Genomic DNA, 26001 nt, shown 5'->3' on the forward strand with positions numbered 1-26001 from the left:
CTTGGAAGGAAAGTTATGACCAACCTAGACAGCATATTAAAAAACAGAGACATCACTTTGCCAACAAAGGTCTGTCTGGTCAAGGCTATTGTTTTTCCAGTAGTCATATATGGATGTGAGAGTTGGGCTGTGAAGAAAGCTGAGCGCCGAAGAATTGATGCTTTTGAACTGTGGTGTTGGAGAAGACTCTTGAGAGTCCCTTGGACTGCAAGGAGATCCAACCAGTCCATTCTAAAGGAGATCAGTCCTGGGTGTTCATTGGAAGGACTGATGTTGAAGCTGAAACTCCAATACTTTGGCCACCTCATGCAAAGAGTTGACTCATTGGAAAAGACCCTAATGCTGGGAGGGATTGGGGCCAGGAGGAGAAGGGGATGACAGAGGATGAGATGGCTGGGTGGCATCACCGACCCAATGGACATGAGTTTAGGTGAACTGAGGCCTGGAGTGCTGAGATTCATGGGGTCTCAAAGAGTCAGACACGACTGAATGACTGAACTGAATACAATATTAATGTAGTTCGTTAAATACAGATTATGAAAAGTGTCTAACAACATGGAAAATTGATTGCACAATGTTAAAAAATACACAGATGTGTATATGGAGTATTATTACATATACACACTATTGACTAATCTATACATTGAAAAAGAAAACTGGGATGAAATAGATCAAAAGAGTAACCATAATTGCTCTTTGGTGGCAGTCTAGATTTTCTCTTAATATAGAATACAGTAATGAATTCTAGGGGTTTAAATACTCAGGTCATTAAGTTCTAGCTCCTAACCATGCAGACAGTCTGCATGGTGTAATCATCCACCTGAACTCACTCCTCAATAAGAATGTATCTTTCACTACTGTCAACTATTACTAAGCAATTTTTGCTATTGAAATGAAGTCACTTTAAATCTATCTATCTATCTATCCCCGACTTTACCACTAGTGCCACTTGGGAAGCCTATCTTTCTATTTCTCTATTCTGCACTTAGTCACTCTTTGTGACTCCATGGACAGTAGCCTGCCAGGCTCCTCTGTCCATGGGATTTTCCAGGCAAGAATACTGGAGTGGGTTGCCATGCCCTTCTCCAGGGGATCTTCCCAACTCAGGGATTGAACTCAGGTTTTCCACATTGCAGTCAGATTCTTTACCATCTGAGCCACCAGGGAAGTGCATCTATCTATCTATCTTTCTATTTATCTATCCGTCATCTATCTACCTACAAATAAATCTATCATTTTTTTTTTCCTTTTGGCCTCAATTCTGCAGTCTGCTGCATAATTGGTTAATGTTAATGTTAATGTTAAGGTTAATGTTGTCTGTCTTCCAGGCAGAAAGAGTCATGTACCTGCTCTGAGTGATTCCAGGCTCTCCTAATCTGATCCACACTGAGCTTCCAGAGAAAGAACTTCTATCTTTCCTTCTAGGCAGTGTCTTCAAGCTTTGAAAATTCTGCCATGGTTGCTCTAGTCTTTAGTTCATGGCTGTTATCTTTATTAAATACAGTGTTCCCCTCCCTCCCACCCCAACCTCAGAAAACCAAAAGCCGCCATCAATTTCCACCATTCACTAATATGAGCTTGTTTCAGGTCATTTTTTGATATCAGGTTTTGATAGAAACAGAATAAAAGCATATGAGGGATGTGATGGGGAGGACGGTCCAAGGAAATGGCCCAGCAAGATGTGGATGAGGACCCATGGATGACCTACTTTATAGTCTGCATAGGGCTGGCAGCTGGCAGCCTCCCTTAACTCCTGCCCAGACTTCGGATTATTCCAGCCACAGTGAAGCCGTCTCCTCTTCCTTTTTTTTTTTTTTTTTTGGTGAAAACTTCAGGATTCAAACAGTCTGTATTCCATAAATTCTTGTATTTTCTTTTAGAGATGCTGAGAGAATATACATCCTAATACTGATCTTTTTATTTTCTGAGAAGGTCAGGTTAATATCAGCTTATCAATACCAATTGATAAGCATTCTGAGTCTACAACCGTAGTTTCCCTGCTGCTAATGTCTTTGTGTCTTTCACTGACTTCGTCCCTGTGCTTCCTATTCTCAACTACTAAATGGGCAGTGCATAGAAAGGACTATTTTCTTCAGTCACAAAGGTACTAAGAGAAATGTACCTATGTATATGTATAACTGAATCACTTTGCTGTATACCAAACATTGTAAATCAACTATACTTTAATTAAAAAAAGAAAGAAATTATCCTTCAATTAAAAATAGATACACTTAAAAAAGAAATAAAGGAAAACAAAGGAACAAAAACAAACAAAAAAGAAATCTACAGACTTAGGGAGATGAGCACGGTCAGTGATTTAGGAAGCCATTCCATCCAGACACCGGCATCTTGTCCAAGGCCATGGGAATCATGAACTCCTTCGTCAACGACATTTTCGAGCGCATCGTTGGCGAGGCATCGCGCCTGGCGCATTACAAGTGCTGGACTATCACATCCAGGGAGATCCAGACCTCTGTGCGCTTGCTGCTACCTGGGGAGCTGGCCAAGCACGCCGTGTTCGAGGGCACTAAGGCTGTCACCAAGTATACCAGCTCCAAGTAAATATAATAGGCCTAGCCGCTGTTAACGGAGAAGGCAATGGCACCCCACTCCAGTACTCTTGCCTGGAAAATCCCATGGACGGAGGGCCTGGTGGGCTGTAGTCCACGGGGTCGCTAAGAGTCGGACACGACTGAGTGACTTAACTTTCACTTTCTGTCCAAGTTTGAATAGATGTGCAGGCATGCTTAAAGTACATGTAAGACTGTAATATTTACTTGCCCTGAACTCTCAGACTCATAACAGCTGAAATTCAAGTGTCTCAATTCCCAACAGGAAGCCTTAAATCCCTGAAGATGCTCAGGAGCGAGTTTCCCAGGTGCTGTCTTTGAGCAGGTGTCAGACGATGGATGGGATCGGAAGTATGGGAATTTCTGAGAAGTAGATTCTCATGCCCTGCCCTGGTGGATGCTTCCTGGATAGCTGGCAGTTGTGCCCCACATCTGTTGCGAACTGGCTGAAAGCCAGCAGCTTTTCTTCTCTGAATAGGAAAGGAACTCAAATGTGGGGTGTTAGCGGGTACAAGAACCACAGAGTTTGGACAGTCTGGGTCTCTGGTGCCTCATAAGGAAGACTCATCTGTTGGGTTAGGTGGGTAGTGAGAAGTCTGACTCAGCAGTGGACTAGCTTCCCAGCACCCGGATCCATGCATCCCACCACTTTCTACTTCTCTCGTAGAATATGGATTTTTCCAGGATTATTAGTGAATGTATATAGTCTGACTTCTGGGATCAATGTGATGGTGTCAAAATGCTGAACAAGATCTTTCTCCAGATGTGATGGGGACCAGATGGCTTGGGGTGCGGAGCCAAAAAGCAATGGCAGAAATGTCTTAACCACTTGTGGCAAAACCTCTATCCAGAGAGAAAGCTATTTTAGGAAGAAAATGTCGAGTGTTTTTTCTTCTGTAAATAGAGGTTAAATAATCTCAGTATAAAACTGTCATCCCTCCATGTTGCTATATAACACAGGAGCTCAATCTGTTATTCTGTGACAATGTAGAGGGGTGGAATGGTGGGGTGGGATGTAGGCTCAAGAGGGAGGGGAGATATATATGTTATATATATGTATATATGGCTGATTCACAATTTTGTGTGACAGAAACTAACAAACATTGTAAAGCAATTGTCCTCCAGTTAAAAATAAATTTAAAAAGAATTAAAAAAACACACTAACAGTTAAAAACCTAAATAGGCAGCCTAAAAAGATTGTCTTTTTCAAACACTCATTCTGCACTGACAGTTGAGTAAATTAGTGTGTGTAAGTTGGAGTTTCTATTTTCATCATTGAATTTTTGGTATGCAGAAACAATGTACAGAAAGTAGGAGATATAAAAGTGAAGTCACTCAGTCATGTCCAACTCTTTGTGGTGCCATGGACTATAGCCTACCACCCTCCTCCGTCCATGGGATTTTCCAGGCAAGAGTACTGGAGTGGGTTGCCATTTCCTTCTCCAGAGGATCTTCCTGACCCAGGGATGGAACCCAGGTCTCCCACATTGTAAGCAAGACGCTTTACCGTCTGAGCCACCAGGGAAGTCCAGGAGATATACATGAGTGTAAAAATAGGGTGGTTAGAAATCTGCCTTATACCTAGCTCGTAGTGTCTGCTTTGGAGGAAGACATTTTATTCTGGAGTCAGATTCATTTACTTTACACTGAATCTGAAGAATATAACAAAGACTATATTGACTTGGTCCAGTTTATTTTTGAGAAGATTTGATCAACCATAAAGCGATGGCAGAATGAAGTGTGGTATCAGAGAACACAAGTTGACAAAAAAGTTGGAGTTTCTAAGGTGACAGTTATTCCTTCTTCCATTGATGGTGTATGATCTGGACAGTTTTCATCACAGTCCACAGAACTCGTGCATCCCAACCTTTGTCCTGGAGCTTCATACATCCATATATCCTCTAGAATTTGAGATTCAGTTCTGAGACTTTCAAGAAGTGATAAGTAGATTGGTCACCTTTTCCCAATAGTGAATTCCAGTGATATAGTAGCTGGACCTGGATTTAGGTAGAAACTTAGGAGTCTTTCTGAGTCAAGCATCTTAAAGAGTTAGTGTCATGAATTTCAGACTCAGGCCCAAAATGCTGCTTTGGGGAAAGACCTCAGGGAAAATGTCCACGAGTTGTGGAAAGTGGTCCTTACGTTCCAGTCCTACATGGAAAGGGGTAGCACTGAGAAGCAAAAAGCAGGAATAGGAAAGGACCTGCTTTGCGTCATTATTTAGTTGAGACACAAATGTTCTGGGAAAGTTCATTGTTGGAAAGTATCAGGCTCAGGGTGAGGGAGGCTGGGAAGAAGAACTGAGATATGGAAATTTTGTAGATTATCAACCCTGTGAGTATATGTCAAAGGAGAAATCATGAGTTTATAAAGTGGAGGCTCAGGATCAAGATTAGAAAAAGATATTGAGGAGTGAATGCTGCAGAAGACACTGAGTAACTGGTTATAGAACAGTGACAGAGAAAGTAGGTTTTATTGGTTGTTGTAGGTCCCAGGATTTCCAAGTTTGAGCTTTTTGCTCTCAATAGGTGCTTAGAAAAACAGAGAAATGGAAGAGGACATCTCTCCATAGAGGTGTCTGAAGAAATTAAAATATTTAACTTGTATATTGACCTTATAATGAAGTGAAAAAGCATAACAAAGCCTTTTGGGTGTTAGCAGTAGAAAGAAAACACTAGAAAATACAAATAATTTAAAACGTTTGCAGGAAAAGAAATCCCCTGCTTAGTGAATGATTATACTTAACACAGTTTAGAACATATAATTTTTCATCAGAATATTGGTAACAGCATTTTCCTGAACTGGGACTTGATGATATGTGGCAGCTGGTATTTTGTGGGAATTCAGTCAAGGAGTCAAGATAAAGTCAGTCTGATAGTCATGGTAGCCAGGCTGAGCAATTCACTGGGAAATTCCACTTTTGCCTCTACAATTTCTGTACAGGTCTCTTTGGGTATTGTAGCTATGTGCTCGTAAATCCCACCCACAGTGCTGCAGAGCTTTACAAAAACCTCCCCTTGATTTTGTCCCATCTGTCTTAGAACATCCATCATAGGTATTTTCTCCAAGTCAAGCTCCATCCAGATCAGAGTCTTGGCTTGAGGTCAGGGCAGGCTTGCAGGTGTTCCTTTCTCAGGCTCTTCTGCCCTGCTGCTGGGATCTGCCCTGGAGTTTGCAACTAGAATGGACTTCAGAAATCATGACATCTTCTCCTACCTGTTCTTTCTGACCAGTCCACTTTCAGATGGTTTCTTACAGGAGAATCTGTCAGACCTGAATGTCTCAACTGGGTTCTACACGCTGTAGGTAGGCAGAAAAGATTCACGGTCAATCTAATTTCTGCTTTCACCTGCTAATCTTCTGAATCACCTCTGCCTGCCCTACTTACCCATGGAGGATGTTATGGAGTGGAAAGTGCTTCCACATAGAATTTTATCCTTTCCATTGATCACATCTGGCTAAATTCAGGGCCAGTAGTCCATCTGCTGCTTTGTGTGAACTGGAAAAGGCAACATGCTGGGCAAATGCAGAGGCAGCCCCTTTGGGTTTTAGTTGGAAAACAGAGGGCAACTTTTTGAGCTTTATTCATAAAGTCTTCCCTTTTTCCAGCTGATGCAGCCCCACACCAGGGCCTTGGCTCAGACAGCAGAGCTCAGGCTGAATTTTAGTCCATTTAGATGAATTTTTGCTCCCTTGGCTGAGAGTCCTTGTGTCAGACAAAACCTAGGGGTGGTGGCTCTGGCCAAATTCAGTCCATGCTTTTTTTGTTTTTTAATAAATTTATTCATTTTAATTGGAGGCTAATTACTGTACAGTGTTGTAGTGGTTTTGGCATACATTGCCGTGAATCAGCCACGGGTGTACATGTGTTCCCCATCCTGAACCCCCCTCCCACCTGCCTCTCCATCCCATCCCTCTGGGTCATCCCAGTGCACCAGCCCCGAGCAATCCATGCTTTTAAATTTACAGTCTTGTTGGACTTTTGATTTTTAACACCATCATACCCTTTTTGAAAACTTTGCTGCTCTCACCACAGCAGTCTTCATTTTCTTTAGATCTCTGTGCCCGTCACTGTGAAAATAAAGCAATACATAAGGATCATCGAAAATGTCTTTACTGAATGTTAACCATTAAAGGATAGTGTGGGGTTTCCCTGGTGGCCCAGTGGTAAAGAATTCCCCTGTCAACATAGGAGAGACAGGTAGATCTCTGATCCGGGAAGATCCCACATGCCACAGAGCAACTAAGCCCATGTGCCACAACTACTGAGCCCACATGTTGCAGCTCCTGAAGACCGGGCACCCTAGAGTCTGGTGCTCCGCAACAAGAGAAGCCACTGCAATGAGAAGCCCATGCACTGCAACTACAGAGTAGCCCTCTCTCACCGCATCTAGAGAAAGCTGGAGCAACAATGAAGACCCAGCACAGCCAAGATATATATATATATATATATATATATATATATATATATATACACATATATATAGGAGAAGGCCATGGCACCCCACTCCAATACTCTTGCCTGGAAAATCCCATGGACGGAGGAGCCTGGTGGGCTGCAGTCCATGGGGTCGCTAAGAGTCGGACACGACTGAGCGACTTCACTTTCACTTTTCACTTTCATGTGTTGGAGAAGGAAATGGCAACCCACTCCTGTGTTCTTGCCTGGAGAATCCCAGGGACGGGGGAGCCTGGTGGGCTGCCATCTATGGGGTCGCGCAGAGTTGGACACGACTGAAGCGACTTAGCAGCAATATATATATATATGAAAGGATATATATATATATATATATATATATATATATATATATATAATAAAAGGATAGTTTGAATTTTCTTGCTGTTGTTAACAAGAGAGAGTAGGGTTGAAAAAACTTTGGTCTTCATACTTTCTTTGGAGGATCCTATCCAAATCCATGGCCTAATTTAAGCATCACAGTATTCCTTATAATCTTGTGACAATGCCTTACTACCCTCCATTCAACTGCATGCCTAGCAACTTCATCTCCATACACACAGTCTAACACCTTTTTCCTGATTAAAACCTCAAAGAACAAACAGGAAAAGAGGAGAAGAAATGTTATTTTCTCAGTAACAGACAATGTAACAGGGGCTGGCTTGAGCAGAGAGCAGGAGAATGTGTACCTCATGGCAGGAGGCCAGCTGGGCTAAAGCACTGAACTTGGATGGTTGAGCATAGTCGGTGTAGGTACTAATTTTTGAAATGGCAAGAGGTGGGTGGTTAGCACGTTGAAAAATAAATTTGGCTTCTGCTGAACCCCTGTGAGGCTCCCTGACTCCCTCTTAGCGCTGATTCACAGACTTCCCCAGGCAGCCATCAGAAACAGGTTTGAACAGAATCAGCTATAGAAAACAAAAAGTTGGGAATGAAAAGGTAATTAAATCTTGAGGAGACAGAAACTTAAACTCGGCAACCTAGTGGTTTTGGGGCAGTGGATCTTGCAATCCTGTGGCCGTGGCAGAAAGGTTTGGGGTACTGAGTCCTAAGGAGAATGCAGGTATTGTCTTTCCTAGTGCTTCACTCCTCCCTGTACCAGGAGTATCCTCCCGGGTCTTTGACACAGGACTTTGCAGGGTCCCCGTTCCAGGTGGGTGTACATCCCACTCCACTGACTTTGGGACGTGGCCATGCACGGATCCATAGTTGTGGGTGGAGGTGACAGTGCCTCGTCCGTGCTGAGGATCCACACGGCATGGCCTCATGGCCAGCACTCTTGAGCCTTTGTCCTGTGAGATGAGAAGGGTATGCTCAGGGGGTCATTGTTGCTTTGGCCTGGGTCCCAGAACAAAGACACAGTCCTGAATGCAGCCCACAATCTGAGGGCAAGTCCAGCTGGTCTGCAGACCAATGAGCAAATGCAATATATGTTTGTTATTGTAGAAGTGTTAGTCTCTAGTTGTGTTCAACTCTGATCTCGCCAGGCTCCTCTGTCTATGGAATTCTCCAGGCAAGAATACTGGAGTGGGTTGCCATTTGCTTCTCCAGGGGATCTTTCCATCCCAGGGATTGAACCTAGGTCTCCTGAATTGCAGGCAGATTCTTTCCTGTCTGAACTACCAGGGAAGCCCCAGTTGTAAAGCAACCACAACTTTTTTAATAATAGGCAACAATCATAGTAGAAATGGCTGTTTAATACAGATGCTAAACCTAGGGTGACTTGACCTATGAAATTACATGCTGAAATTTATGGTAGCTCCCTGTTATCTTTAGGGTAAGATGGTTTGAGCACAGGCTTTTTTTTACCTTCCTGGGCCTTTGTCTTATTCTTTTCCACATACCCCCTTAAATTCAGCTGTGCTGAACTACTCGCTTCCTGAAAGCTCCATGTTCTTTCATGTCTCTTTGCCTTTGCCCTGTGATTGCTTTTGCTTGAAATGCCCTTACCTTCTTCAGTTCCCCAGTTTGGTCTCTAGCCCACCTCCTTAGATCCACTGGTAAAGTATGATGTGAGCTTAGCTTCGCTGTTGACCTTCTGGGAAGTCCTAAACGATTGCTCAAGACAACTGCATTGGATGCACCCCCTTCCCCTTAATTTTTGTGGCATCCAGTGCTTATCCCTATCACTGCTGTCAAAACTCATTTCCTCTCATCTTCTTTAGGTAAAGATCTTTGAGAGGAGAGATTTGTCTTGTTCATCTCTGTGCCCTCTGTGCAGGACATTACCTCATTAAGCAAGGCTCATAAAGTGCCTTCTGAAACTATTATAATGATATAATGTCTCATATTCAGAGAGGATAAGCTAGGAAGTGACAGAGTCATGACTAGAACCCACATCTTCCCAATTCCTAGTCCTTGCTCTCTCTCACCCTGCTCTGTGCGACGGAACACTATTTTACATTTGTTTAGCATAGCACCATTAGCTGTAAACAATTCAATTTGAACATCAGTCTGAGTTAAGCATCACTGGGAAGTTAAATTTGTTGTGATTTGCTTCATACTATGAAATATATTCCAAAGCCAAAGAGAAATGAATTCCTTGTTGTCTACATATTTGGAGTATTCAAATCACAGTCTTTCCACTAACATGAGTAATCAAGGATGAACTGTGCCTCCAGAGAAACATCTAAGATGTCACAGCTGGGAGAGCCTTCAAGGATGATATATTCGCTCCACTATGTGTTCAGATCAAAGAGTCTAGAGTGATCCAGAGTGGTTTCACAACTGGCCAAGGCCAACATCAAAGAAACCTAAAAGAAATAAATTATTCCAATTCCTAGTCCAGTGATATTTTTGGTTCACTTGGCAAATATCCAGTTTTCTGATCATTTACTTTGATATTTATCATTTGAAAGTGTCTGAGTATCTTTTCAGTCCTCCAGCTGATCTTTTTCCCTGGAGTGACCTTAGAGTGACCTGGGCAGCCTGGCATTTTCTTTCTGTATGTGGCTTTTCATTGTTGTATGAGATGCTCTTTTGTGGGAAAGGGGAGGGGCAGGCACAGAGTGGGTTCATCCTGAAGTTCACCTCTTTCTGGAAGAAGGCTGGGTCATTCTTGCTGCCAAATGAGTGCATTCTGAGAGAGGATCAGAGGACAGGGGACTGAGTTTACCATGATATTGTCCAGTCCCGGGTGGGAGGAGGTTTGGAGACTCAAGGCACCTAAAGAAAATTTATGGGATGCCAGGCCAAGAAAAGAAATGAGGATTGCACTGGGGCATCCTAGAGCTTTTAATTTTGTGACCATGGACTTTGAACTTGCTTTTCTCATCTCCACTCTCTGCCTTTGATATTGATGTGTACTCCTTGAGGGTTATAGGCAAACCACAGTGTATATCAAAGGAGAATACAAGGCTTTTAAAAAAAAATTGTGGAACAGACTCTTGATAAGACTTCAAACCACATAGATGGAGGAACAACTAGAACACTTTGGAGAATATAGACCAATGGATGGGCTATACTAAAGGTGTTTGATCATAGTCTTGAAATAACTATCAGGGTAGAGCTGGCTTATGGAAAACAACTGCATTTGCATGTCTGCTTATGTATGCCTCCTGCGTATTGCATGCAGTATATTTGTTTAATGAAATGTATGAGGACAATGTAAACTACACAGATTTGTGGTACAAAAAAGTAGATATTTTGCAATGTGAAATCAGAAGCTGTGTTAATGGACTTTTTCTGTTCTTTTCCATCAAAGTCCATCGGTCTAGCTTGCATTTTGGATGGAACTTCCACCCATGTGTGGTTTTATAGCATTATTCATGGGTCTTTTGGGAAATAATTGGTTCACTGAGTTAAGAAACTTTTATGTGTTGACGTATTTCATTATACAACATCAAATATATTACAGGAGGTAATACAGCCACTAATATCTTTAATTCAGAAGAGTACTTAAATACTGGGGAGCCTCCCAGCTCATAATGGCAGATACAATTTCCCTGAACTCTAGTTTTTCCCTGAAAGCTTGGATTTTTATCATTAGCAACAATGGTCCATTGTTTTCTTGATGTGCAGGCTCAGTTTATTCATTTTCAAGAAAATGTATGATAACTACCCAAGTCTGAATAACCGTAGTTTGCCTGTCAGTTATTCTTTCACGAAAAATGGTGTTTCATGAAAGAAAAAAGGCTAGTTCAGTTTGCAACTTAAATGACTACAAAAGACTTTTCCCTTGAGATAATAAACTAATTTGGAATGCAGCAGAAGTACTTACGTGTACTTCCACTGTTGTTACACTGAATACTAAAAAGACATAAACTTGAGTGGAGATTTAATAAAATTAATAGTTTTACTGCTTTTTCAGTGTTATGGGCTGAACTGTGTCCCTCTCAAATCCATATGTTGAAGTCCTTACCCTTGGTAACTCAAAATGTATCCTTCTTTGGAGATAAGACCCTTAAAGATAAGGTAAAAGAGGCCATTTTACCTTAGACTGGCGTCCTTATGAGAAGAGGAAATTTGTACACAGAAGATACATACGGGATATTTTATACACGTATAGGGGAAAGTCCACGTGAGGACAAAGCAAGAAGGTGGCCGTCTCCAAGCCAAGGAGGAGGACTCAGGAGAGATCAAACCTGTGGGCACTTTCATCCTAGATTTTTAGTCTCAGAACTGTGAGAAAATAAGTTTCTGTTGTTTAAACCACATAGTCTGTGTTATTTTGTTATGTCAGCTTAGCTAACTAATACAGTCAATTACATTGTTAATGGAAACTAGCCTTTTTTATTTTTCCACCTGCAAATACATGGGAATGTAGAATACAGTGACTGCTAATACGCTACTGAGGCTTCTGCCTTGATTCATGCTAAGTGACCAGCAGTTTTACCCACCAATGCTTTCGCAACATGAAGGCAAATGCCAAAACAAAGAAAATGGCGAATATTATTGTGCCGTTATCATGAATATAGTTCTGACCTCATGGACTCCCTGAAAATGTCTTTGGGCTCCTGGATGTCCATGGACCATACTTTGAGAACCACTTTCCTAATCTATGTGGTTTGTCCTGCTAGAGCTGCAATGGCAGCAGTCGACCCAGGCTTTTTTTACTTTGACCAGTTTCTACTTGTTTGCTGGTGATTGGCAGATCGATTGTATCATATGCTTTGACTGTTGGATGAATAAGTGGTCAAGCCATTGTGAAAAGTGACTTTCCAATTCCTTGAAAAAGATGAAATTGCCTTGAATACTTTGGTGGAATCTCGAGAGTCAAGGACCACAGATCTGTATGTCATTTGCCTGTGGTTTGTTCTCCTTGGTGGTACCCAGTGTCTCAGATGCTGGGTCCATAGTGATGATGCTTTGGGGACAGTGGGAGGGCTCGGGGAAGGTCCAGAGTCTGATTACTTTATGTTCAGTACCCACACTATATTTCTGCAGCAAAACTTCACCCTGGCCATTATAAATAATGTTTACTTGCTTAAACGACAGGTAGTTAGGATGGTGACTTGAATTTTTGGCAAAACCATAAATATAAGTAATAGACTGACTTGGCTTTCATGGCTGATGGATCAAGCAGTGCGCTTAGTAACTAGACAGAAAATAAAAGGAGCCAGGCTTTTGAATGGAGACCCATAGGAAGCCCCAAGAATGGATAAACCTGGTCAAGTTCCTCTCAGTCAAGGGGCCCCCAACACACTTTGACTTTCATCAAAACCTTCTTCTACCTTCTCTGTGATGTCCACCCTGCTGAAGGAGAAGTGAGTTTGTCAATCCACTGCTTGGAGTTCTTGGTGCATCTGTAGAAGTCTGGCACTGACCCAGCTCCACATAAATGGAAGACTGGATTTTAAGCTGCAGTCATTATCTCAGATCTAGAAAGGCAGTGATTTTAAGGTACACTGCTTATGCCTATTTCTTGAATAAGAATAATCCAAATCGTGCAAGATCATCACTGGTGGTTTTCTCACTAATTCTACCTGTGTAGTCAGTGACAGGGTTCATTGTTGACTTACAAATATGTCACATGGACATACAGTTCTAGTTTGTTAAAACACTTACAGAATCAGGGTTTCTTTGAGCAGAGCAGTATTCTTAAAAAATATGCTAATTTTCAAGAAACGTGTTATACTTTTCACTGCTTAAACTTGCTGCAGATTTCTTAGGGATGAAAACATAAAAACGTTTTTATAAAGTTTTTGATATATAAAAAGGGGGAGTAAAATCAGTATTTTTAGACTCATCACTTACTTCTAGTAATCATTAATGTTTGCTTTATTGGCTATTTTGGTGAAATGTTTAAAAATAAATAATAAACACCATGACAATTCATTTCTAAACCCTTAAGCATACATTTTTTAAAAACAAAAATATTTTCTATATAACCCTAATACTACTACTTCACATCTAACAAAGTTAACAATTCCCTAAAATCATTTAATAACTAGTCCATGTTAAATTTTCCAACAAAATGTCCTTTACAGATGGTTTTTGGAAACCAGAAACCAGTCAAATACTATGTATTTAATTTGGTTTCTAAGTATTTTAACTTTCTTTAACCTGTAATAGTTCTCATTCTACAGCATTCCCTTCATTATACTTGTGTTTTCTTTCATCACATTGATTATTGAAGGGACTGGAACTGTTGTCTTGTAGAATGTCTCACTGTCTGGAATTGTCTAGCTGTTTTTTTTGTGGAATCCTTTAACTTGTACTTCTAGCTCCTTTGTCTTCTGCTAGAACTAATGACTATAGGCTTCGTTTGTTTGTTTGTTTTTGGCAGGAATACTGTGAAGGGAGGTAGTGTCCTGTGTCATGCTAGGATAGCCATAATTACTTGATGAGGCTGATCCAGCCCTAGGATAAGATGGGGACAGAAAAATCTATCTTTTGTAAAATTACATATTCCCATTGTAATCAGCAGGTAATCTGAGATTTTGCAATGTTTTAAAACTTTTTCTTTTGGCTTGGAGTATATTTTTCTGCCTGATGTTTTGCATGCAACCAGAAGCTAGTCACATTTCTTCCTCCTGTAACTGCGAATGCCTCCAGTCTGCTATACACAAAATGAATGTTATAAACTCATCATTAGATGCTGAAATATTAATATCTAAAAGAATCTGCTTTTTTTTTTTTAATCAGTAACCTAAGGAAGATACATGACATTTCTGCTCTACAAATGAGAATTTCATAAAAAGTGTTGTATTTGTGAATTGTTTATATTCCCTGAAATGGGATCTTCAGTTTTTATTTTGATCAAGCTGCTGTATTCTATCTTCTAAATCATAAGCTCCATTATTTTGAGCAACCTGGGAGGAAGCCTAGGTAGAGTTTTCTTTCTCTGTGCACTGCTTTTTCTCTTATAGGCTCACAAAGAGCAACTGGAGCTGGTGTGGTAACTGGTGACTGTAATCCCAGTAAGAAGGGGTTAATCCCTGTGCTCTAGGATCAGACACAAGCAGGGTCAGAAGAGTGAAGGAGAGGCCAGGACTGGTCAGCTGTTAGACCTGTGGGATTCACATTGATTGATGCTCTGATTGACAGAAATTTTTCTTAATTCCCAGGAAATATCTTTCAAAAATACATAATGTCAGTGGGTAGAGACTGGTGGCGCCTCTACTCTGAGATGAGGAGGGAGCTTAGTGGCATTAGCTCAGAGAGATGATTCCTGACTCTGAAATAACATTCCCAGTGGGGGTAGGTTTTGTGGCATCTTCAAGGACCAGCTCAAGATTCATCTCCAAGAGCTCTTCCCAGCTAACTCTACCCAACAAGAATTTCTCAGCTACCCTCTCTTTGCTTGCTTTGTGATAACTCAGATTTTTCTTGTGAAAGGTCTGTGCTCTTTGTTACATCACTGGGTCATTTGTCCAGTGCTGCCTCATAATGTCCTTCTGGCCATCTCTACTCCCTTACTTGTTAGTTTTCTCATCAGAAAGAGACACAAGAACTGTCAGGATTTGGGGATTCAGTGTCAGATTTTTCTTCTTGTAGATCTGCTTCTGGTTATGGTCTTTAGAACATGTTGGTGTATGACCCAGTGCACAGGCTATGGTCATCTTTATTTCCAGCCCTTTATTTCTTCCATGATGTTCTCTTTAATTTTGCCATTGGTATATGTAATAAATGTTGTTAAATTGTGGCGAGATTATTTATTTTGCTGACTTTGGTGATGCCTATTCACATTCTGAGACTATTAGAGTAGACACACAGGTAAATCTCTTTCAATAAAGGAGTCAGTGGGAAGGTAGTTTGTGTATTGTTTCCTCATGATGCTCAGATGTTGGCTCTTGATGCTGAGACATATGCAGTGGATAACACTTGGGATTTTTAAACAAATGCTTAGTACACTTCGACCTCTGATACGTAGTCACAGTGAAACACAGTAGTACAAAAACAGTCTTCTTCTTTTATCCTTTCCTTGGAAGTTCACCATCATCACACCTTGTCATCTAGAATACCTCAGAAATCTCCTTTCTCCAATGCTCTTATTGTGGTTAATGAAATAAAACTTAGTTGCAAAAATTATTACATTACACAAATTAATAAGTAAAACACGAAGTACCCAAAGGGTAAATGTACAAAGGACAAATGAAGAAAGTCATTCATTGGTTAACAGATTTAGAAAAACATTTTAACCCTCCAGAAATAAAAAATGTAAATGAAACATTAGCAAACCATTAAGAAATAACTGGGTTTTTAAGCAATGTGTTGTTAGAAAAGTTGATGTTCCCAGTGGTGGTAAGATGATGGTAATAATATAAATTGTTATATATTTTTTGGAAACCAATTAAATAATATTTAAAAAGTGAAAATATTCTTACTAGGTTGAGCAAATATTTCCACTTTGGGGAATTTACTGTGAGAAAATACATATGTCTTTGAGTTTAAAGTGAGGTTTATTATCCTCAGAGAAGACAGAGTCCCCTTATATTTGATTCAAATTCAAAAATATTATACAAAAAGCAATATTATGATACTTTAATGGAATTCTTTGGTTTTACACAGTTAAGTACAGTTTAGTGAAGACATATTCACCTTTAATGATCTTAATCAAGGTTAGTTCATGGATACTACTGGAAGTCAGCTGATGAGCTTAGTGATAAAGATGACTAGACAATTTAGTAGCTATTCTTGGGGTATGCTTAGAAATTACAAGTGTTCAATATTGTTTAAATAAATCTTTTAAAGTAGATCTTTTGCTGTGGAAATCATGAATATTCACTTACAGTCTAAATGGCAATCACAAGTTCTGTTTTGTGAATAGACATTGGGGTTCAAATATGTTTTAGTGAAACCTTCATATATGGATTCCTAATGGGCTATATTTCAAACAACTTAGTTATAGGTGAATGTGATATCCTTTTAAAAAATGTTTGAAGATTAAAAGAACAGCTCTGCTGATGACAATACATGGATTTGAGGTATCCGTGAGAATTTAAATAAAATTGTATAAACAGAGTGGGAAGAAAGCTGTATTTCAGGACTAATGTCATATATAAGGGTTTAAAATGTAAATAATACTAAAGCAATATGTTAAAATTTTAAGGTAGAATTGGACAAACTAGTGCTGATTTATAAGGGCATATAGAGAGTCAAGTTGGCTCAAAATCTTTATTTTGAATCTTCTGAGAGAAAGTGGGGGACTTACTTCAGTACATATAATAAATACATACATGGCTTCCCTGGTGGCTCAGCAGTAAAGAATCTGCCTGCAATTCAGGAGACACAGGAGACACAAGTTCTATCCCAGGGTCAGAAAGATCCCCTGGAGGAGGGCATGGCAACACACTTCAGTATTCTTGCCTGGAGAATCCCATGGACAGAGGAGCCTGTCTGGGCTATACAGTCCATGGGGTTGCAAAGAGTCAGACATGACTGGAATAACTGAGCACACACACACACACACACGCAGACACACACACATATGTATATACACATGGCTTTTCCTATATACATACATACGATAATTTTAAATAATGTAAAGCTCTCTATATATACACATTCATTATAGCATTCTTTATTATAAGACAATGTAAAAACTGATTGAATTCTAAATTACAAGGAAATTGATAAAACAGTGTGTTTCCAGATATGATGTTAATGTACTTCATTAAATACTGATTATGAAAAGTGTCTAATAACACAGAAAATTGATTGTATAATGTTTAAAAGATACAGGTGTGTATGTGGAATACGATTACATGTACAGACTATTAAATAATCTATATATTAAACTTGAATGAAACATATCAAAAGAGTAACTTTTGATATATAGTAGTTGCTTTTTTGGTGGTAGTCCGGATTTTCTCTTGATGTAGAATAGTGTATTAAATTATAGGGAGGAAAATGCTCAGGCCATTGAGTTCTAGCTCCCAACCATGCAGACAATCTGCATGGTGTAATCACCCACCTGAACTCATTCCCTGATAAGAATGTATCTTTCACTGCTGAATGGCTATCAACTGTTACAAAGCAATTCCTGCTATTGGAATGAAAACATTTAAAATCAATCGTCTATCTTCCTATCATCTATCTGTCTATCTATCATTTTTTCCCTTTTGGTCCCAGTTCAGCCATCTGCTGCAGAGAGGTTAATGTTCTCTGTCTTCCAGGACACAGGGAGTATATTGTCTGCTCTGAGCGATTCCAGACTCTCCTTGTCTGATCCACACTGAGCCTCCAAACAAAGATAGAATGAACTTCTATCTTTCATTATAGGCGGTGTCATCAAGCTTTGAAAATTCTGCCATGGTTGGTTTAGTCTTTAACTCATGGCTATTATCTCTATTAAATACGATGTTCCCTCCCTCCCACCCCAACCTCAGAAAACCTAAAGTTACCATTGATTTCCATTGTTTCTTAAACCAGAACAAGCTGGTTTCAGGTCATTTTTTGATACCAGGTTTTGATGAGACTAGAATAAAAGCATATGAAGCATGTGTTGGGGAGGACAGTCCAAGGAAAGGGCGCAGAAAGATGAGAAGGAGGAGCCATGGTTGACCTACTTTGCAGTTTGCAAAGGGCTGGCAGCTGGCAGCCTCCCTTAGCTACCACTGCCCAGATTTTTGATCATTCCAGCCAGAGTGAAACACCTTATTTGGGGGGTGGAAACTGCAGGGTTAAAGAATTTTGTACCCTTGAATGCTCATATTTTCTTTCAGAAATGCTAAGAAAATACACATCTTGATATTGACCTTTTTATTTTCTAGGAATATCAAGTTAATATCAATTTAAATGATAAATAGTCTGAGTTCACAGCAGTATTTTCTCTGGTACTAATGCCTTTGTATTTTCCCTTGTACTTTGTTCCTGTGCTTCCTATTCTTTTCAGCTTTACTGAACAGATAGTGCGTGGAAAAACTCATTTGCTTGGGTCACAAAGGTAATGAAAGAAATCTACATATGTGTATGTATAACTGAATAATTTTGCTGTACACCAAAGATTGTAAATCAACTACACTTCAATTAAAAAAAAAAAACAGAAAGAAATCTACAGACTTAGGGAAAGCAATCTTTCCAGACAGTACAATCTCTTCCAGACAGTTACAGTACAAAGATCACTTTGCAAAGCCTGGTACAAAGAAGGAATAAAATTCTCATGAGCAGAATCCCCAGCCCCACTGTTTTGCACGTGGAGAAAGAAGGTCCTGCTGCTCACGGTTTTGAAAGCCCATCCTGTGTGTGATTGCCACGTAGATTCAGATAACGAGATGGGCAAGGTCAGTGATTTAGGAAGGCATTCTGTCCAAGTTTTGGAGAGATTTATAGGTATGCCTGAAGTATATGTAAAGTTGTAATACTTGCTTTCCAATAATTTCCTTAACTTCCAACCTCTTAAATTTAACTGTAACTTAAGTTTCTCAAGGCCCAACAGGAAGCATTAAATCCCTGGAGATGCTCAAGAGTAAGTCTCTTAGGCTGTCTTTGGTCAGGTGTCAGATGATGGATGGGAACAGAGTGTGGGAATTTCTGAGAAGCAGGTTCTCATGCCCTTGCCCTGGTGGATGTTTCCTGGGTAGTTGGTGGCTGTGTCCCCCATCTGTTGGGAACTGGCCCAAAGCCAAAAGCTTTTGTTTTCTGAATAAGAAAGGAACTCAGATGTGGGGTGTCAGGGGGTACAGCAACCACAGGATGTGGACACTCTGGGTCTCTGGTGCCTCCTTAGGAAAACCTATCTGCTGGGTTAGGTGGGTGGGAGAAGCCTGAGTCAGCAGGGAACTTAAGTTTCCCAGCACCCAGGTCCCATGCATCCCACCATTTTCCACTCTCTCTTAGCACATGGATTCCCTGGTGGCTCAGACGGTAAAGCGTCTGCCTACAATGCGGGAGACCCGGCTTCGATCCCTGGTTCGGGAAGATCCTCTGGAGAAGGAAATGGCAACCCACTCCAGTACTCTTGCCTGGAAAATCCCATGGACAGAGGAACCTGGTGGGCTACAGTCCATGGGGTCGCAAAGAGTCGGACACAACTGAGCGACTTCACTTTCACTTTCTTAGCACATGGGCTTTCCAGGGATATTAGCCAATGTGTATAGTCAGATCTGACTTCATGGATCAGTGTGATGACATCAACACTGCTCAACAAGGAGATCCTCCTTCAGATGTGGTGGAGACAAGATGGTTTGGAAAGTGGAAGCCAAGAGCAATGGCAGAACTATCCTAGCGAACACTCTATCAGAAAGAAAGCCATTTAGGAAAGAAGTTACTCTATTATTTCCTTCTGAAAATAGAGGTTAATAAATTTTGGTGCAAAACTATTTTCCTTCCATACACTCATTCTGCACTGATAGTTGAGTTAACTAGAATAGATAAGATGGAATCTCAGTTTCCATCACTGAATTTTCCATAAGCAGAACAGTATACAAGAGGTGGGAGAAACACAACCAAATGTAAAAATACAGTGTTTAGAGACCTGCTGCATACCTAGACTTGGAGCCTTTGCTTTGGAGAGAGGAGGAGATTTTACTCTGCAGTCAGATTCAGTTTCTTCACTTTGAGTCTGAAGGTTAACAAAGACTATGTTGACTTGGTCCAGGTTATTTTTGAGTAGACCAAATCTGCCATATACATACATGATAGAATGACGTGTTGTATCAGAAAACACAAGCAAACCAGAGCATTGGAGTTCTTTAAGGTGACAATGCTTCTTTCTTCCATTGAAAGCATATGATCTGAACAGCTCCCATTATGGTCCACAGAACTCCTGCTTCCAAGCCTTGCTCTGGAGCTTCATAAACCTATAAATTGTGTGAGTCTGAGACTCAGTTCTGAGTCTTTAGAAAAGTGATATATAGATAGCCCACTCTTTTTCAATGGCAGATTCCAGTGATGTAGCAACTGGACCTGGATTTAGGTAGGAACTTCCAAGTTTTTCTGGGTTAGGTGCCAACAAATATCATAATATTTATGGAGTTCAGGCTCAGTGCTGAAAAGATCTTTCACTATCTTATCCCATCAGAATGTGCAAACTGATTCTCTGGAAACAGATCTCTGAGAAAATGCCAACTAACGGTGCAAGGTATTCCTAACCTTCCAGACCTGCACAGTTAGGGGTAGGACTGAGAAGCAAAAAGCAGGAATAGGAAGGCCCCTGTTCTGTATCATTTCCTGGTTGAGATGCAAATGGTCTGGGAAATGTCACTGTGCAAGTTGTAAAACTCAGGGTGAGGAATCCTGGGGGAAAGAACTGAGTGGTGGAAGTTTGCAGAGTCTCAGTACTGTGAGTAGATGATAACTCTTTGTGAGTAAAGTATAGATTATAAGAGTATAAAATGGAGGCTCAGGATCAAGATTAGAGAAATATATTGAGAAGTAAATGCAGCAATGGACACCGAGTCAATAGTTTGTTGTGGAACAATGACATGAAGGGCATGTTTTATGGTTGCTGTTTGTTCCAAGGTTTCCAAGCTTGAGCTCTTTGCTCTCATTTGATGCCTGGGATAACAGAGAAATGGAAGAGGAATCTCTCCATAGAGTTGTCTAAAGAAATGAAAAAATTTAATTTGTATGTTGACTTTGTAATGGAAATGAGAGAGCCCTTTGTGAGTTAGTTTCAGAAGGAAACACTGGAAAATAATCTAGAACATTTACAGAAAAAGATGAAATGCCATGCCTGGTGAATGGTCAGATTTAAACAGCTTGGAGTATATAATTTTCCATCAGAATATTGAACATGAGTTTGAGCAAACTCTGGGAGATAGTTGAAGAACAAGGAATCCTGGCCAGCTGCAGTCCATGGGGTCACACAGAGCTGGACATGACTGACTGAACCTCAACATCGGTAACAAAATTTCAGTGAACTTGGGTCTGGCTGCCTTGAGTGGAGTAAAAACGGCAGCTGCTTTTTTGGTGAGGGTTCAGTAGGGAGATACAGGGGCAAGAAGTCTGAAGTCATGGTAGCCATGCTGAGAATTTCCCAGGGCAATTTCACTTTTGCTCTTACAGTTTCTGTAGAGGTCTCTTTGAGGTTTGTAATACTGTGCCCCCAGTCCAACCACAGTGCTACAGAGCTTTACAAAAACCTCCCCTTGGTTTTATCCTATCTGGCCTCTGAGAAGGCCCTCTGCCAGAGATTTCTCTAATTCGCGATATAACAAGATCAGACTCTTGGCTGTAGGTCACGGCAGGCTAACCTGGATGCTTCAGTCTGAGGCCCTTCTCACCTGTTGCCGGGATCTTCCCTGGAGTTTGCGACTAGAATGGACTTTCAGAAATCATCACGTCTTCTCCCATCTGTGCTTTCTGGCCAGTCTGCTCTCAGATGGTTTCCCACAGAGGAGTCTGTCAGACCTGAATGTCTCAACTGGGTCCTACAAGGTGTAGGTAGGCAGAAGATGCTTGTGCTCAATGTAATTTCTGCTTTCACCTGCTAAGCTCCCAAATCGCCTCTGCTGGCTACAGTTTGCATATGGAAGGTATTATGTAGTTGAAAGGGCTTTCACCTAAACTTCAGAGTTTCATCCTCTCCATTGACTAGCTTGAGACTGAATTCAGGGCCAGGAGCCCATATGCTGCTTTGTGAGACTTGGAAAAGGCAACTTGCTGGGCAAATGCAGAGGCAGCTTCTAGAGTTCAAGTTGGCAAACAGAGGGCACATTTGTGAGTTTTTTTCATAAAGGCTTCTCTTTCTCCAACTGATGCAACTCCACACCAGGAACTTGGCTCAGCCAGCAGAGCTTAGAGTGAGTTTCAGCTCTACCTGTCCCCTTGGTCAAGGGTTCTTGTGCCAGTTAATTGCATCAACCTGAGTTAAGCATAACTGGATTAAGGACATTTTTTTGTGTGTGGTTTGCTCCATACCATGGACAAGGGAGCTTGGTGGGCTGCTGTCCATGGGGTCGTACAGAGTTGGACATGACTGAAGTGACTTAACATGCATGCATGCATTGGAGAGGGAAATGGCAACCCACCCCAGTGTTCTTGTCTGGAGAATCCCGGGAACGGAGGAGCCTGGTGGGCTGCCGTCTATGGGGTCACACAGAGTCGTACACGACTGAAGCAACTTAGCAGCAGCAGCAGCCATACCATGAAATATATTCCAAAGCCAAAGGTGAATGAATTCTATGTTGTCTACATGTTTGAAGTATTCATATCAGTCTTGGACTTCCCTGGTGGTCCAGTTTAAGGACCTACCAATGCAGGGATTACAGGTTTGATCCCTGATCCAGGAAAATTCCACATACCTCAGATCAGCTAAGCCCATGTGCCACAACTACTGAGCCCTCATTCTAGAGCCCACGAACAGCAACTACTGAGCCCACATGCTCTCAAGCTCGTGTTCTGTAACAAGACAAGCCACTGCACAGCAGTGTGCAAGGAATGAGAAGCCCTTGCACAGCAACTAGAGAAAGCCTTACTCTCTGCAACTAGAGAAAACCTGTGTGCAACAGTGAAAACCCAGAGCAGCCAAATATAAATAAATGAATGACTGTATAAACAAATAAAGGCAAAAAGAAAAAAAATCACTGTCTTTCCACTAACATGAGTAATCAAGGATGAACTGGGCCTCTAAAGAAGCATCCTAGGATGTCACAGCTGGGAGAGCTTTCAAGGATCATTTATTTACTCTTCTATGTGTTCAGATGAAAGAGTCCAGAAAGATCCAGAGTGATTTCACACCTGGCCCAGGCACTTAGCTTCAAAAAAACGTACAAGAAATCAAGTATTCCAATTCCTCATCCAGTGATATTTTTGATACACTAAATAAGTACTCAGTTTTTGGTCTTTAATTTTGACCATGTAATTTGAAAGTGTTTGGCTATCTTCTCATTTCTCCAGCTGATCTCCTTCCCTGGAATGACCTTAGAATAACTTGGACAGCCTGGCATTTTCTTTTTCTTTGCATTATTATAGGAAACACTCTTCTATGGGAAAAGTGAGGATCAGGCACAGGATTGTTGTATTCTGAAATTCACCTCTTCCTAGCAAGAGGCTGGGTCCTATTCTCAGAAGGGATTCTCAGAAGTGCTCAGGGGACAGGGATGGGGTGAGGGGATTGAGTTTACCATGGCATTGTCCAGTCCTGGGTGAGATCAGGCCTCCTGTTTGGAGATTCAGAACACTTGGAGAAAATTTATGGGATGCCAGGCCAAGAAAAATGAGGATTGGTCAAGGGCATCTTAGAGCTCTTAATCTGGCGACTGAGGACTTTGAACTTGCTTTATTTATCTCCACTCCCCACTCTAATATTGACGTAATCTTTGAAGGTTATAGACAAACTGTAGTATATTCAAAGGAGAATACTAAATCAACTGTAGTATATTCAAAGGTTGTTGAAAAGACCTCAAGCCACATACATGGACAAACAGCTGGAAAAATTTAGAGACTATAGACTGAGAAAGTAAGATCCTGTAGGTGTTTGTAGTCTGTGGATAGCCATCAGGGTACAGCGGGCTTATTCAAAGATAGTTGGATTTACATGTCCATTTTTATTTATTCTATTATTGAAATACATTGGTTTGATGAAATATATGAGCAAAATCTGGACTTACACATATATGTAGTACAAAAAGTTAGGTTAGTTACAATGTGAAATCAGAAATCATGTTAATGAACTTTCCTGTTCTTTCCCATTAAAGTCCATTGCTCTAGCTTGCATTTTGGAGGAAATTTTCATCCAAGCAGGGTTTTATATGATTATCCATTGGTCTTCTGGGAAATAATTGTTTCATCTGAGCCAGGCAACTTCCATATAACAAACTTTGAAAGAAAAGTGAAAGTGAAAGTCGCTCAGTTGTGTCCAACTCTTTGCAATCCCATGGATGGGGGCTCTTCCATCCATGGAATTCTCCAGGCCAGAATACTGGAGTAGGTAGCTATTCCCTTCTTCAGGGGATCTTCCCAACCCAGGGATCAAACTCAGGTCACCTGCATTTCAGGTGGATTCTTTACCATCTGAGCACCAGGGAAATCCAAGAATGCTGGAGTGGGTAGCCTATACCAAGCCAGGAATCTAAACAGGGTCTCCTGCATTGCAGATGGGTTCTTTACCAGCTGAGCTACCAGGGAAGTCCTAACAAACTTTATATGATATCAAAATATCACAGTAGTTAATGTGACCACCAGTATTTAAAAATCAGAATATTATTTAAAATTGGGGAACCATACAGCTCATGGTGGCAGATACAAGTTTTCCTGCTGCTGCTAAGTCGCTTCAGTCATGTCTGACTCTGTGTGACCCCATAGACGGCAGCCCACCAGGCTCCCCCGTCCCTGGGATTCTCCAGGAAGAACACTGGAGTGGGTTGCCATTTCCTTCTCCAATGCATGAAAGTGAAAAGTAAAAGTGAAGTCGCTCAGTTGTGTCCGACCCTCAGAGACCCCATGGACTGCCTTCTAGGCTCCTCTGTCTGTGGGATTTTCCAGGCAAGAGTACTGGAGTGGGGTGCCATTGCCTTCTCTGACAAGTTTCCCTAAAACCTATTTTTTGCCTAAAAGCTTAGATTTTTATCATCAGCAGCAATGATCCATTGCTTTTCTTGATGTGACAGGCCCAGTTCACTCATTTTCAAGAAAATGCCTGACAGCTACCCAAGTCTGAATACCCATAGGTTGTCAGACATTCTTTCAAAGTATGCACAAAATGGCTAGCTCAGTTCACAACTCAAACAATCGCACAAAGATTTTCCCTTGAGATAATATAGTAATTTGAAATGCAGCAGAAGTGCTGTATGTACACTTCCACTTTTGTCTCACAGAATGCTAAAAAGACATACACTCAAGGTTAGAGATTTCATAAAATTAATAGTTTCATTTGTTTTTCAAGGCTATGAATTGAACTGTGTCCTCTCCAAATTAATATGTTACTTATCCTTAAGCCTCATATCTCAGGATGTAATTGCATTTGGAGATATGACTGTTAAATAGATAATTTAGTTAAAAGAGGCCATTTGATTTGCATTAAAATGAACTCTATGCCAGTCTGACTAATGTCTTAAGAGAAGAGGAAATTTGTATACACAAAGAGAAGAGATACAGGGATAGGCATGTATGGAGAGAAGTCCATATAAGGGCACAGTGAGTCGATGACCAAATCCAAGCCAAGGAGGGAGGGCTCAAAGACATACCGGCTCTGTGGGAAACTTGATCTTGAATTTCTAGCCTCAGAACTGTGAGAAAATAAATTTCTGTTAAGTCTCCTAATCTGTAGTATTTTCTTATGGCAGCCCTAGCCAGCTAGTCTCATATTTTTTATGTGAAACTGGCTTTGTTTGCCCTGCAAATATATAGCAATGAAGAATACAATGACCACTAATACAGAATTGAGGCTACTGACTTAACTCACGCTAAGGAACCATCAGTTTTACTCACCAATGCTTTTGCAATATTAAGGCAAATGTCAACACTAGGATGAAGGCAAATATTGCTTTGATATTATTATGAAAATAATTCTGACCTCATGGACTCCCTGAAAAGATCTTTGGGCCCCTAGATGTCCATGGAGCTCTACTTTGAGAACTTTTTTCCTAATTTATGTAGTTTGTGTTGCCAAAGCTGAAATGGCAGCAGTCAATCCAAGTTTTCTCTGCT

At 40.8% G+C, this 26001-nt stretch overlaps 1 gene segment (V, D, J or C); it reads right to left on the minus strand.

Moving 5' to 3' along the window:
* The window catches only part of LOC113899945, a 1425504-nt gene that overhangs the window by 164533 nt on the left and 1234970 nt on the right, over positions 1-26001 (minus strand).

This window comes from Bos indicus x Bos taurus, chromosome 10 (genome assembly GCF_003369695.1).
Source record: "Bos indicus x Bos taurus breed Angus x Brahman F1 hybrid chromosome 10, Bos_hybrid_MaternalHap_v2.0, whole genome shotgun sequence".
In the NCBI taxonomy this organism is placed as follows: domain Eukaryota; kingdom Metazoa; phylum Chordata; class Mammalia; order Artiodactyla; family Bovidae; genus Bos; species Bos indicus x Bos taurus.